At 41.7% G+C, this 14,739-nt stretch overlaps 1 non-coding gene across 1 annotated transcript; it reads left to right on the forward strand.

Annotated features, from left to right (window-relative positions):
• The first annotated feature begins 9,693 nt into the window (after positions 1 to 9,693).
• On the forward strand, positions 9,694 to 9,812 carry LOC134545789 (5S ribosomal RNA). The gene has a single exon (XR_010078789.1). It is a non-coding gene; the product is annotated as a 5S ribosomal RNA (ribosomal RNA).
• Positions 9,813 to 14,739: the final 4,927 nt, after the last annotated feature.

The raw sequence follows: 14,739 nt of genomic DNA on the forward strand, positions 1-14,739 counted from the left end.
ACATTGTTATCAACATCTTTTTAATTCTCTCATTACTATACATAACTGCCCACTGAAACATGTTGAAACAAAAAGAAACTTCAAAACAAGTGTGTGTGTGTGTGTGTGTGTGTTTTTTTTATTTATTTATATACATACATACATACATACATACATATATATATATATATATATATATATATATTTTTTTTTTTCACTTTGAAACATGCAAAGAATCACAGCTGCTGCTGCTGCTGCTGCTGCTGTTGTGTTTGTGTTTGTGTGTGTGTGTGTGTGTGTGTGTGTGTGCGCGCGCGCGCACGTGCATGCGAATAGCTGCGTAGCTTTTAAACAATCATGTGTTACAGTGTGAAGTTTGTGTTCCAAACAACAGGTTTCATAGGACATTATTTCATCAGAGATTAACAGCAAACAGTTCCTTTTCAACGAATTATGTTTTTTGGTCCTGATAAGGACCGTTTTTTTTTTTTTTTTTCAAACCTGAGAAGCAAACAAGGGGCTTAGGCTTTCTTCTCGGTTTTCTTGGGCAGCAGCACTGCCTGAATGTTGGGCAGAACGCCACCCTGGGCAATGGTCACGCCTGACAGGAGCTTATTGAGCTCCTCGTCGTTGCGAATGGCCAGCTGAAGGTGACGCGGGATGATCCTGGTCTTCTTGTTGTCGCGCGCAGCATTGCCCGCCAGCTCCAGCACCTCGGCGGCCAGGTACTCCATCACCGCGGCCAAGTAGACCGGGGCGCCTGCCCCGACACGCTCTGCGTAGTTGCCTTTGCGCCCCGGCCGCTGGAAATTACTTTTGTTACACGTCCCTCCGCGGAGCGCGACCAATCACGAGCCGCGGAGCGCTCCGATTGGTCGCGCAACAAGAAGCCAAGAAAACTTTTCACGAAAAAAATTCAGTTCCCGTCTCACTCGAGATTCGAGTCGTAGCATCAGGAGAGTGAACATGTAGCTCTGCCAAATGATCTACTTTCTGTCCCCGCAGCCATTTGTTGAAGTTTTGTTCTACCGCGGAATATACGCATCGTAGGCTTAAAACCAGAGAGAAAGACACCCGAGGCTCAGAGCCTCTTGCCTAGCCGCGAAGCCCTGGCTAACTCAGTCCCAGGGCTGGTCGGACTGCGGGTGCATCTCTCCCTTCAGTTTGTTAGGAGACCGTAACCGCCCCTCAGGCACAATTCCCCTCTCCACCATGGCATCTAGCCAAGCACTAACGGTGGAGTTGGATCCTTTCATCAAGTTCAACCACAACAAAGACAGAGACAACCAAATGGACACAGTTAACAATGGTGCCATCCCCAAAAAGAGGAAACCAGAAGCGCAGCTAGGTTACCCCTCGAAACAACACAACCGCGACCACCATGATAGTCAGCAGGGCAATGTGAATGCCCCATTCACAAGTGCGGCGAACCTTTCTCAGGGACTACCAGCGCCTGCATCACCGCTCACAACTGAAGAGGCTTCAGCCTCAAATGCAGATGCCCCCCAAGAGAGGCCCTTCCGATCTGCACCAATTACAGTTAACCACACCGTTAACAATCCATATCACGCCCTGTACGATGCACTCAAAAGCCAAGACATCACTTTCACTGCCAAGAACACAGAACGTGGCACGATGTATGTCTTCAACTCACTTACTGACTACCGAAAAGGGCTCCACACAATTGAAAGCCGGAAGTTAGAGCACTTTGTTTCCCGCACATCAGCTGAGAAACCAGTCAAGCTGGTAATGCAATACATCCCCGCAGGCACATGCACACATCGCATCACTGCCGAGCTCCAAGCAAAAAACGTCCCAGTACTGGTTGTACACCAGATGTACAGTCAGCGTACCCGAGAGCCTCTCAACATGTTCCTGATTGATCTCCCTCAGGGCAGCGAATCTTCAGTAAGCGAACTTACATCAGTACTAGGGCTCCGAGTTAAATTTGTGCCATTCAAGCACCCCAACACTCCAATGCAGTGCTCGCGCTGCTACCAATATGGACATGTCACTGCCCAATGCAGATTCCTTATAGTCTGCCCAAACTGCTCGGGAAACCACAGAGACAAAAACTGCCCAAAGCCAGCCAAGTGTGTCAACTGCAAACTGGCTCATAATGCCAAATACACTAAATGTCCCTACTTCTTGAGAGAACAAGCCAAACTAAAACCTCAAACGCTGAAACAATCACAGCAACAGGGAAGACAGTCTACTGGAAGCCGCTGGCAGCCCGCCCCGCCTCCCAGGCAGCCTGCTTGGGGCCAACCACAGATTCATGCTCCAATAAATCCCCCTCACCCACCACAGCAGCTGCTGGATGGTCAACATGAATGGACCACAGTCCAAAACACCAGACATGCAGGCTATGGCCAAAAACAACAGTGGAGAACTGCCCCACCGCCTCAGATGCTCACTGGAAACAGATACCAACCACTCAATGACCAGTACTTCGAAAGCTATGAAGAAAACTATCCACACACGTCTTTTTCACGCACATCACGCAGATTCCCACGCCAGTCCCAGCGCGAGTGGAAAAACACCAGACAACAGCGAACACCGAAGCAACAGAGGAGGGAAACCACATACAACTCTGAGAATCAGAATCAGATCATAGCCTCAAAAACCCCAACACAGGACAGAATGATGGACTTTGTTCAGAACCTCCCAGAGGAACAAACACAGCAACAGATGAACACAGAGGAGTCAGTTACCTCTCCTGCAGTTAATGAATCTTCTATTCATACGCAAGAGTCGCCACAGTCGGTCCATCATCCAACATCTGCTCAGAACTCAACTCCTCTATATTTTCCCTGCCCTCCAAAGCAGACTACACCAGAAATGGAACAGCAAAATCTCCGAGACGTCACGCAACTGGAGACAAACTTACATCAAACACAAGCCAATAATCCAGCCTTTGCAGACATTGGTCGCGACCTATGTAACTTGTTAGCTGCCTGGAGCGACACCACAGTCAACCCAGTCCACAGAATAACTCTCGCTGCTCAATTCGTGCAGGGAATTTTCGAATTGATCCAACATGGCAGCAAATAAACCTGCGACTGGCGACATCCATACTGCAGCCACATGGAATGCCAGGGGAGTTAAATCGCAGTTACACGAACTAACAGATTTCCTGTTGAAACACAAAATTCAGGTGCTAGCAATCACCGAAACCCAACTTCAACCTACCGATGTAATCAAAATACCAGGGTATGTAATCCACCGTCTAGACAGAAAAGGAGAGCACAGAGGAGGTGGAGTAGCACTCGCCGTTAAAGCAGACATCCTACACCAGCCAATTCAGCTGCCAGACCTAGGAAAATTAGAGGCTGTTGGCGTGGAAGTCCGAATCAACAACAGGAAATGTGCACTAATATCCATGTATGCCCCACCCGGTCGTACTCTAGACAACCAGAACCTGTCAGCATTAATAAATAGTGCCCCTACCATCTTAGCGATGGGGGACCTAAATGCTAAGCACTCGGCCTGGAACTGCACTGGTGTAACCAGCAATGGCCGAGTATTACAAAAACACCAAAGTAACAGGCAATATATGGTATGCGCTCCATATGAACCCACTAGATATCCTGAATCACCCCGACAAAAGCCTGATATACTGGACATCACCATGTACAAAAATACAAATTTTATTTACGAGCTAGAAGTCATTCATGAATTAAATTCTGACCACCTCCCAGTGTTAGTTCAGATAGAAAATGCAACCATTCTCAACTGCACTGAAAAACTAGTACCTGACTATAAAAAAGCAAAATGGGACCAACTGAATGCACACATAGCCAAAAACATCAATTACAATGAGGCCATTAATACCCCACAAGACCTTCAGGCATACGCTGCTCACCTGGTATCCACAATAACAGCAGGGGTGAAAACATATATCCCCATGCGCAAGAGGAAACCGATTGACACTGCAGAACTGCCACAACATATCAGCCAATTAATAGCCCGCAAAAACAGAGCCCGCAGACACTGGCAGAGAAATCGCCATTGCCTTGAGTCTAAAAGGCTCCTAAGAGAGCTACAAAGTGAAATCCAGCACGAAATTTCACTCCACAGGGCTGCAGCCTGGGACATAAAAGTCGCTGAACTAACAACAACTGACAACTCCCTGTGGAAAACCACTCGGCTTCTGACAAAGAAATCCACCGTAATTCCCCCTCTTCAATGTGCAGATGGCTCCACTGCATTCACACAACAAGGGAAGTGTGACGCCATAGCCAGCAGCCTCAGCGAAGCTTTTAGACCGAATGAGGCGCGCATTCCACAGGCGCAAATCGCTTCGATAGAACAAAGAGCTACGCACATATGTGCAACCCCCACCACCACAGCCCCTCTACTCACAGATGACATAGAGGTGAAAAAAATCATAAACAAAATGAAACCAAACAAAGCACCAGGAGCTGACGGAATTCATACAATAATCCTCCGCAACTTACAAACTCCAGCTCTCTCTGCCCTAACCACCTGTATTAATGGCATCCTCGTCACAGAAACCTGGCCCACAGTATGGAAGGAAGCGAAGGTCATTGTCTTACCCAAACCTGGGAAAAAGCCAACAGATGTCAAAAGCTACCGACCTATCAGCCTCCTCAGTACACTGTCAAAAGTGGCTGAGGGTGTGCTTAAAGAAAGACTCCAAAACCACACCGACAACCATGCAGTTCTTCCCAACTTTCAATTTGGCTTCAGGGCGAAGCACTCTACCACCCACCAGCTGCTCAGAATCACCGAGCACATCACAAAAGGATTTCAATGGCGGCAGTACACGGCTGCTGCATTCCTTGACATTGAAAAAGCCTTTGATAGAGTCTGGCATGAAGGTCTGATCTGCAAGCTGCACCAGACTGCCCTGCCAGACGGCTACACCAAGACTCTAGCCTCATACCTCAAGGGCAGAAGTTTTCACACCAGCATCCCAGGAGCAGTCTCCCCATCACATCCCATCCTGGCAGGCGTGCCGCAGGGCAGCCTGTTAGGTCCGCTCCTGTTCAACATCTATCTCCATGACCTACCATCAACTGGCCGCGCAAGTCTCGCCTGCTACGCGGACGACACTATGGTCTTCGCCAGCTCCACCAAATGCACTCTAGCTATAGAGAAAGTGCAATCAACACTCAACCTCCTACAAAACTGGTTCTCAAACTGGAGAACAGCAGTTAATGTGGGCAAATCAGAAGCTGTTCTTTTTGCAAGGAGAAAAATACCACCAAACCTACCACAACTCAGCCTATACAATGCTCCAATAACATACCAGGACAGTGTCAAGTACCTGGGGGTGTACCTGGACAAACGGCTAACCTGGAAGGAGCACATACGTCACAAAATAGCTGCCACCCACACAAGAATGACACAAGTCTTCCCCATTCTAAACCACAAAAACAGCCTCTCACCACAAAATGGCAAGACCCTATACAAGGCTTACCTCCGCCCCATCATGACGTATGCAGCCCCAGCCTGGGGATTTGCGGCCAAAACACACATTCAAAGGCTCCAAACAATACAAAATAAAGCCCTTCGAAGAATCGCACAAACACCCACTTATGTGCCCATGAGAAAGCTCCATGCAGAACTCGGCATTGACACAATACGATTTTTCATCCATCAACTCACAGTGGACTTCTACAAGAACCTGGAAAACCACCCAAACCCCCTCATCAATGCCCTGGGCAAATATGACATACAAGACAACCAGAAACACAGAAGACCGAAACACATTCTCTGTGAAAAGCCACCATAGTTTCTACAAGCACTGCTCGCCGCAACTCAGCGAACATCAACTCCCACCAGAGATAGTCGCTGATTGGCTGCCTCGTCCTGATGGGCGTGGCTACAACAAGACAACCACTACATTCGGGTGCGGACCGATCAGAAAATTCCGCTCTCAGAAACAGCAAGATAAATACTATGTTCGGCTGCGGACTGTTTAGAGAATTCTGCCTCGACAACCTACATTCAATTCTACTATAAAACAGTGCCACACAAAAAATGAATGAAAGGCCTTCAGAACTAACTATTTATTTTAATTGTTTTATTTATCTCATTTTATTTATTTATTTTATTTTATTAACAAGAATTTAGGACATGTGCAGTCGCAATGGACACCAACCACAGTGCCATTTACATGCTTACATATCCTATAATATTAGCATGTAATTCATCACTAACTCTTAGGGCGAAATCAATCTGAAGTGGAAATTGTTATTATTTTATTATTATATTATTATTATTAACCTATTATTACTATTCTTACTGAACTACTGCCAATATATAATATATAATATATAATATACAACAGTAATTCACAATTATACTCCATTGTGTTTTAAATAGTGTAAAATTTATATATTTAAAAAACTTTCTTTATTATTCTTATTACTTTAATTATCGTTCTTTTCTTAACAAGTGTTCCAGTATAAACATTGTGCTTATATAAACAAGAAAGGACGCCACCCCGCAGTGCCTACTTCTACTAAGCATAACTGTATATAATCTTTTAATAATATTACTAACTTTTGTGTGAATCGAATATTGTTGCAGGATGAAGTCGCCTACAAGTGGCGCACCAGTCAGGGACTGTACTTATTACATCACACCAGCGTGTCCCTTCCTGCCACGCTCCCAAAGTCCTGACTTTAAACTCAGGATCTATAAATCATACAGTCCTCAATGTGGCCCATTGAGGACTGCACCATTACCAAGCTTAACATCCTCCCCCTTTGTCCATCCTTAGGCCATCGGGCGCGTCATCGTAACCATTGGGCAGCAGGTTTCCTCCAGTGAGACGCTGGTTTACTGCTGCCTACAATATTATTAACATACAAGGACCATCGGGGTAATAATTCGCCTTACCCCTGTGGTCCAGACCCCAGCGCAACGACGCACATTCGCCGGCTAGTCACTTCGTTCCTCTCTAGGGGGGAGGGAACTGACAACACCGGCATTTTTTCTCACGCTCAACAGAAAGCGTATAGGCCTTGGTCTGGCACGTAAAGTTCCTCCTTAACTTCACCTTTGGGACCACAAAGGGCTCGCAATCACTTCGGTTGTGCGAGACTGACTTCAGCGTGGAGGGGCTGTAGTCAAAAAAAAAAAAAAAAAAAAAATTCCCGTCTCACTCATCTAGCGACAGCGGCACAGCTCAGACCTACGATGCCCCCCAAGACGAGCGGTAAGGCAGCCAAAAAGGCGGGCAAGGCCCAGAAAAACATCTCGAAGGGCGACAAGAAAAAGAAGCGCAAGAGGAAGGAAAGCTACGCAATCTACATCTACAAAGTGTTGAAGCAAGTTCATCCGGACACTGGCATATCATCTAAGGCCATGAGCATCATGAACAGTTTCGTGAACGACATTTTCGAGCGCATCGCGGCAGAGGCCAGCCGCCTCGCCCACTACAACAAGCGCTCCACCATCACCAGCCGCGAGATACAGACGGCCGTGAGACTGCTGCTGCCCGGGGAGCTGGCCAAGCACGCTGTCAGCGAGGGCACCAAGGCTGTCACCAAATACACCAGCTCCAAGTGAGCAGGTCTGGTGTGCACATGCTTACATAAACGGTCCTTTTCAGGACCAAGAACATGATCATGAAAGGAAATGCTTCTGCTGCTGTTCTACAATTCCCTCAATCCCTATGATAGTAAATGTAAGCTTAACCAAGGCAGAAATATTTTCATTAAAAAAAGTCTTTAAGACGCATGGTTTACTGGCTGAGATATATATATATATATTTTTTTTTTTGCTTACTTCTGTGGTCATTAGTACATTGCTACAAATATATTTATATATATAAAAAAATAAATAAAAAAATCCTTTCTATTTAATTTAGTTAGATCATATATCAATATTAATGGCAAAGACCAGTTGCATCGATTCACTTTGAAAATAATTCCATTTGTGCTAAAACTGGACACAGTAAAAAAAAAAAAAAAAAAAAAAAAATATATATATACACACACACACACACACACACACATAATTCGAATTCATATTATGCTTAACTGCGTTTGAATTTGCAATCATGCACAAGATGTTTTGTACTTCGAAGTAAAAACAACATAATGTACTATTTAACTACCCACAGTACAAATGGATCCAAAAAAAAAGTGAATTTTCATGCAGACGAAAATGCTTACATTTATTCTATTTATATTAAGTACCCATTACTAACAGCTTATACTGGGTGGAATACAACAGTTGACATGATTTTACTTATATGGCAATTTAATATTTAACCAAAATTAATGGTAAACTAATATTTTAAAGTGTCATTTATGGCCCCTTACCTTCAGCATGTTTGCTTCCTTGCACACAAACGAGGACAAACACATCACCCAACTGAAAAAAAAAAAAAAATTTCACTTGCATCACAAATAATTTAAAATTTTTCACCACATGAAGTAAATATTTCGCAATAAAAAAAAATATAGCCCTAGGACTCGTGTGCACACCTTTTCTTCCCCACATCGCACACGCAAACAAAACTTCCAAATTATTACAAAATCACTCGATTATTATACATACATAAACACACATGTATTTTCCGAATAAGTGAGAAATGCAGGCCGATGAAAGTCAAATTTCGTTTCGGAAATTAAATCTCGCACAACTACCGACACATAACCAAACTTGCGTACATTTACATAGCATTAACCCTCTAAATAATAAACAAATGAAAGCAGAAAAAACAACATCGCTACCCACCGCGCGCGCTCCTGGCGGCGGGAGTAGGAACTACTTTGCACACAGACCGACATAGCCCCCTGCCAAAAACAGTAAAATAAATAATATATATAAGTCTTTTGGCGGGAAAAAATTTCTCAACCGCCTGGGAGCACCCTAGTGTGTGCCTGTCTTTAGGTTATGTTACTTTTAACTTCATTTTCTACAGGCAGACGCGAGGGTGCTCGCCCATTATTTTTATTTTTTTAAATTCTTTCCTACCTTTGGTGTGCCATGCAAGAATTTATCGTCAAAATGGCGGCCCCGAGTGCAAATTTCTCGTCTGCACTGCTGGCTGGATGATTATGTGATGTTTTGAAGGAGGGTGTTTTTTTTTTTGTTTGGATTTTGTGTGAGGGGGGGAGGGGGCTGGGCTAGCTTTTTTTTTTTTTTAAATTTTCTAAACATTCATCTCTTATGTAACAGTGTTCAGCATTAAAAAATTTAAAAGAAGAGGCACTTACTCATCAATTTCAAAACAGCCTATGAAGAAAAATAAAAAAAATTTAAATTCATTCCAGTTTTATACATTCATGATTTGATCACATGTATAACTTTTCTTTTTTATTACCTTATTTAATTTTATTATTATTACTACTATTGCTGCTACAACCTAGAAGATACCTCAGTGATACTAATACCTGCTGGTAAAGTTAAAGGTTTCACCTTTCTTTCTTTAAACATATCACAATACCTTTCTTGAGTTAAATATTATCTAATGGCTTTAAGAAGTTATGGTAATGTTCATCAGTTATAGAGTGTGGGTTTGTGTGTGTGTGTGAGAGTGTATTTTGAAGAGGGCTTTGGTGGTTGGGATGGTGAGGGTGGTGGGTGTTGTGTGTGGGGAGGGGGGGGGGGGGGGGAAGTAAAAGAGTGTTCATTACACGATTTCTCCTGTTGTTTGTAACAATCACACCTGGTATAGCTATTTCGAGTGGCAAATACAAACTGCAAAAAAAAAACATCTATATCATTGCCAACGGCCATATCACGATGAACACACCGGTTCTCGTCCGATCACCGAAGTTAAGCATCGTCGAGCGTGGTTAGTACTTAGATGGGTGACCGCTTGGGAACACCACGTGCCGTTGGCACTACTATTTTGCACCCTACAGAAAAAAATTTTTTTTTAAAAATTTCAATTTTAAATTTTTTTTTCCCCCACAATCACCACATTTCCCCCCCCCCCCCCTAACACACACACACACACACACTCACTCTCTATCAATCAATCAATCAATCAATCAATCAATCAATCAATCACTCACTCACTCACCCACCCAGCAGCAGCTGTGAATCTTTGCATGTGTATACCTCATACAAAATTCAAAGTGAAAAAATAAATAGATAAGTGTATATGTATGTATGTATGTATGTATGTATGTATGTATGTATGTATGTATGTATGTATGTATGTATGTATATATGTATATATATATATATATATATATATATATATATATATATAAACACACACACACACACCTATTTTGAAGTTTCTCTGTTTCAGTGGGCAGTTATGTATAATAATGAGAGATTCAAAAAGACGTTGATAACAATGTCATCAATGCCTGTTTAGTGTGCTCATTTGTTGGATGGTCGGCAGCAATACTAGAGGTGGTACAGCTGTAACCTGTAAAATTGTACCTGCAATGTGTTGTGTATGGAAAAAAATAAAAATTATATCATCTAAATTTTTGTTATCCAACAATAACCTTCCCATCAATGCATGATGTCACAGTAGCCATAGCTCTACTCTTTCTGCCATATAACATTGGGGGAAAAAAAAAAAAAAGGAGCTATTAGAATAATAACAAAAGATAAAAAATCATCTAACTGCAGACCAAAATTCAAAAAACTTAAAGTCCTGACTGCCATAAATGAATACGTTCTAGAAACTTTTTATTCATTCTTAAGAAAAAGAAGAAAAAAAAAATTATTATTTTTTTTTTTTTTTTTTTTTTTTAGATATTCGCACATAGGTATAACACCAGAAATGCTAGTAAATTGAGGATAGTTGAACATAACACTAGGCGATTTGAAAATGGACTAAATTACTTGGGAGTAAAACTTTACAACTTAATATCACAGAAAATAACTAAAACAATTTACCAGTATTAAAAAAAAAAACAGTAAAAAAAATTCTTCTAGAATATCCTACCTACCCTCTGAAGCTATTCTTTAATTTGATTGATAATAGAGAAATTGAACTGTTAATTTGTTGAATGGACTTGTGATAACAGCTGCTTCATGTTTTGCATAAAGTTAAATTGTGTAACATGTTATGTATTTTTTTTTTTTGAAATTTTTTTTCTTGGTAACTTGCATCATGTAAATATTAATTGTCTGCACATACATGTTCTATATCCCGGAGCCTTGACTCCACGTGGGATCAACAGAACAAAAATACAAAAAAAAAAAAAAAATCCAGCTCACTAATCTAGGTGCATTTTGCTAACAATATTTGGAATATATATATATATTTTTTTTTGTGTAACATGCAAATTCTGTATTATTCTGCACACATTATTTATAATCTTCTATCATTTTCTTAGATAATAACTATTAATTCATAAAATAGATTGTGTGTGCATAACCTCCTGGAAACATTTGCACTTACCTCCTACTTTACTTTTTCATTTAAGCAATCCTATTCGCATGTATACACTTAGGTTGCAGCATCGAAATTGTGTAAAATTCAAAGTGTGTATTGCCTGAAAAAAAAAAAAAAAAAAAAAAGACATACCAAATATTTGCATACAGCGACACACTACATATTTGCACACAGTGGAGTTTTGCGGTAATTAACCTAGCACAATTTACCACACGCAATCACACGCCCGCGATGAGATAACACACTCGCTGTTTTCCTGTTGACCGGCACGAGGAGTAAGAAAAATTGATATTTACACGAGCACACACTCCCACACTAGTCACAACGTCGGTCATCAAGTTGTGTTGAAAATTCCTGTAGCCTCTGTTTTCCCAAATGATTTCACTTAAAATTTCATTTAACAAGACCATAAACAAATTTACAATACTAATTTCTTAAACAAACACTTCAGCGAACAAGTGACTGTCGCATTCATTACAAAGCTTACAACTTAACAGATGTTTCCGATGTGAAATAAAATAAGAAAATGTTTTACAACCAACCTAGAACATTTAGTCAAAACGTTTTTGTCCTGGTTTATGATTATTTTCCGTGACATGAATGTTTCAAAACTAATAAAAATACGAATGCAGCCAAATATAATGAAGTTAGCACATAAAAGACGACTTAAAATATTTCATTTTTCGAGAATTGGCAGAGCAAGAACGCACAGGTCCAACGGAAATTTCTTTAAAGATAAACGACCATCGGACAAAAACACCCCCTCCCCTCATCCTCAAAAATACGTGAATAATATACTTTTTCAATTATATTTTTATCGTTTTTTTTTTTTTTTTTTAATATACTCATTAAAACTTCAAAATAAGCAGGTACTCGTGTGTTTTTCTCTCTACAATGTACCTGATCTCGGTGCGTAAACCTACATCATTTAGAGATGGAATTAATGTACACATACAAGTAAAATTTTGTTCCATTGTAAAATTGAGAGAAAGAAGGTTTTCCAAACGCATTAAGTATGGAGACTTTAAATAAGATTACGAGCTTATAAATGTTTGCAACGAAATAAAGTGACCATGTATCTGCAATTTCAAAAATATTTTTGCTCTGCTAACCTCACATGCAAGCAAGTAAAAATAACCTCACAACTTACTTACCTCTCTCAATTTCGCAGTACCAAAACATAGAAGGGATAAATAGGATAGTTTTTATTCGAAATCCTGCAAGAGTTTTAATTTTTATTAAAATATTTCTCCAATGTAGCATGTGTGTGGAATACTTCATCAGCAACTTGCATCTGCACCTTGAGTGAATTGAAGGGCAGCCAGTTTTAAAAGCTAAACAGAAACTGCACTCTTGAGAATGCATCAGATCCAAGTGAAATGCTTGTTGTGTGTACAGTTAAAAGTTTTATTATTCACACAATGAAAATGTAAACAAAATTTACTCACAATAATAATCACATCATCCTTGGAGGTGCACGAAGAAAGCCATTCCAGGTGGCACTGAACAAGGTGATTTGCTAGTGCTTCCACAGCAAACAGCCTTCATGAAATTATCTCCACATTTTCAGCATACTATACACTAAAGTATACCTAAGTTAATTTAACCATTTTCAAGTGATTCCAGCACAAATTACGTATTTGATTCCTTGAATAACATCTGCAAATGAAAAGTTCCCTGTTTGGTGTAGCAGTAAATTTAAACAGCTCGCAGTGCAAATTAAACAGTGCAGCTGCCATAAAAAAATTACACTATTAGTGGAACTGCCCATTATGTCATCGTAGACTGCTGACATTTAGAAAACATTGAAAAATCAGTGCTAAAGAAGCCCTACATTACTTTCGCTGTCCAAAGTGCGCTGCTCCCTACGTGAGCAAGGCATCGAGAATTTTCTGAACCGTCCGCAACCAGAAAATTGGGTAACCAGATATTTGCAGAGAGAAAAATTTTATTTTCACTTTGCTCTTGCATTCTGTAGGATCAGTCTCGTCATGGCAGATACCGCAGCAGCGACTGCAGCACCAGCTGTTGCCCCATCACAGGCAGCTTCCCCGAAGAAAGGCAAGGCTGCGTCGAAGAAGCCACGAGCCAAGCCCGCGCACCCGCGCACATCTGAAATGGTGGCCTCTGCGATCAAGAGCCTCAAGGAAAGGGGCGGCTCATCACTGCAAGCCATCAAGAAATACGTCGCCTCTACCTACAAAGTAGATGCGGAAAAGCTGGCACCTTTCATCAAGAAATACTTGAAGGCAGCAGTGGCTAGCGGCGAGCTTGTCCAAACCAAAGGCAAGGGTGCGTCTGGCTCCTTCAAGCTGGCTTCAGGGACCACCGGTGCTCCGGACCAGCCCAAGGCTCCAAGCGGCAAGCGTGGTGCAGCTGCCCCTAAGGAAAAGAAGCGATCCGTAGCCAAGAAGGCAGCGGTGGGCAAGAAACCAGTCAAGAAGACTCCGCCTACAGCAGAAAAGAAAAAAAAGGCAGCAGCTGCAACCCCCAAGCCCAAGAAGGCACCTTCAAAGGCAAAAAAGGTGTCCAAACCTCCCACGAAGAAACCCCGTGCTCCAAAGCCAAAGAAGGTTGCCCCAAAGAGCAAGTCGCCCAAGAAAGCAGCCCCAAAGCGGAAATGAAGATGCCAGCAGGACCGCTGGCACTTTCTGTGGCACTGTACCACCTTATCGGCCCTTCTAAGGGCCAACAATACTAGTCATGAAGGTATCAGTTGTTGCAATCATTGCCTCCTATAGCCACACCTCTGCCGTTAGGTAAAATTCTGGTTAAAAAATTTCTTATGGTATTTGAAGCGGGGGAAATAAATAAATAAATAAAGAAATTTATCAATTACATTGTGTGTATAGTTTAGGTGCAAAATTATTTAAAGTTTTTAAGCAGGAAAACGTCTTACAAACATCTCACTCTTATTTCAGCATATATATATATATATACACATATATACACACACACACACACATATTTTTTTTGTAAGGATTAGGTCTCAGGGTATTAATGGTGAACTTTATGCTGCTGCTGCTGCTGCTGCTGCTGCTGCTGCTGCTGCTGCTGCTGCTGCTGCTGCTGCTGCTGCTGATGGTGCTGCTACTGCAGACAGGCACTGTTTGAAGAGTTTTTATTTCCTATGCAGAATACATTGCATTGTGTGCAAATCTTTTGTGTACAATATAAACAACCACCTCAAAACACAGACACTATAACTGTGTTTTTCCAAATTCTTATTAATGTAATATATTATTGGCTGGGTAAAGGTCAACGACAGCTAATAGGTACAAAAAGCCAGACAACTGTTTTCCTTTCAAATTTGACAGTTATTTTTAGCCCTAATAAGGGCTGTTTTTTTTTTCCCCCTTGCAAAAAAAATGGCAAGGAACTCAAGCACGCTCGCCACGGATACGCCG

The sequence above is a fragment of the Bacillus rossius genome, unplaced genomic scaffold, assembly GCF_032445375.1.
Source record: "Bacillus rossius redtenbacheri isolate Brsri unplaced genomic scaffold, Brsri_v3 Brsri_v3_scf881, whole genome shotgun sequence".
Classification (NCBI taxonomy): domain Eukaryota; kingdom Metazoa; phylum Arthropoda; class Insecta; order Phasmatodea; family Bacillidae; genus Bacillus; species Bacillus rossius.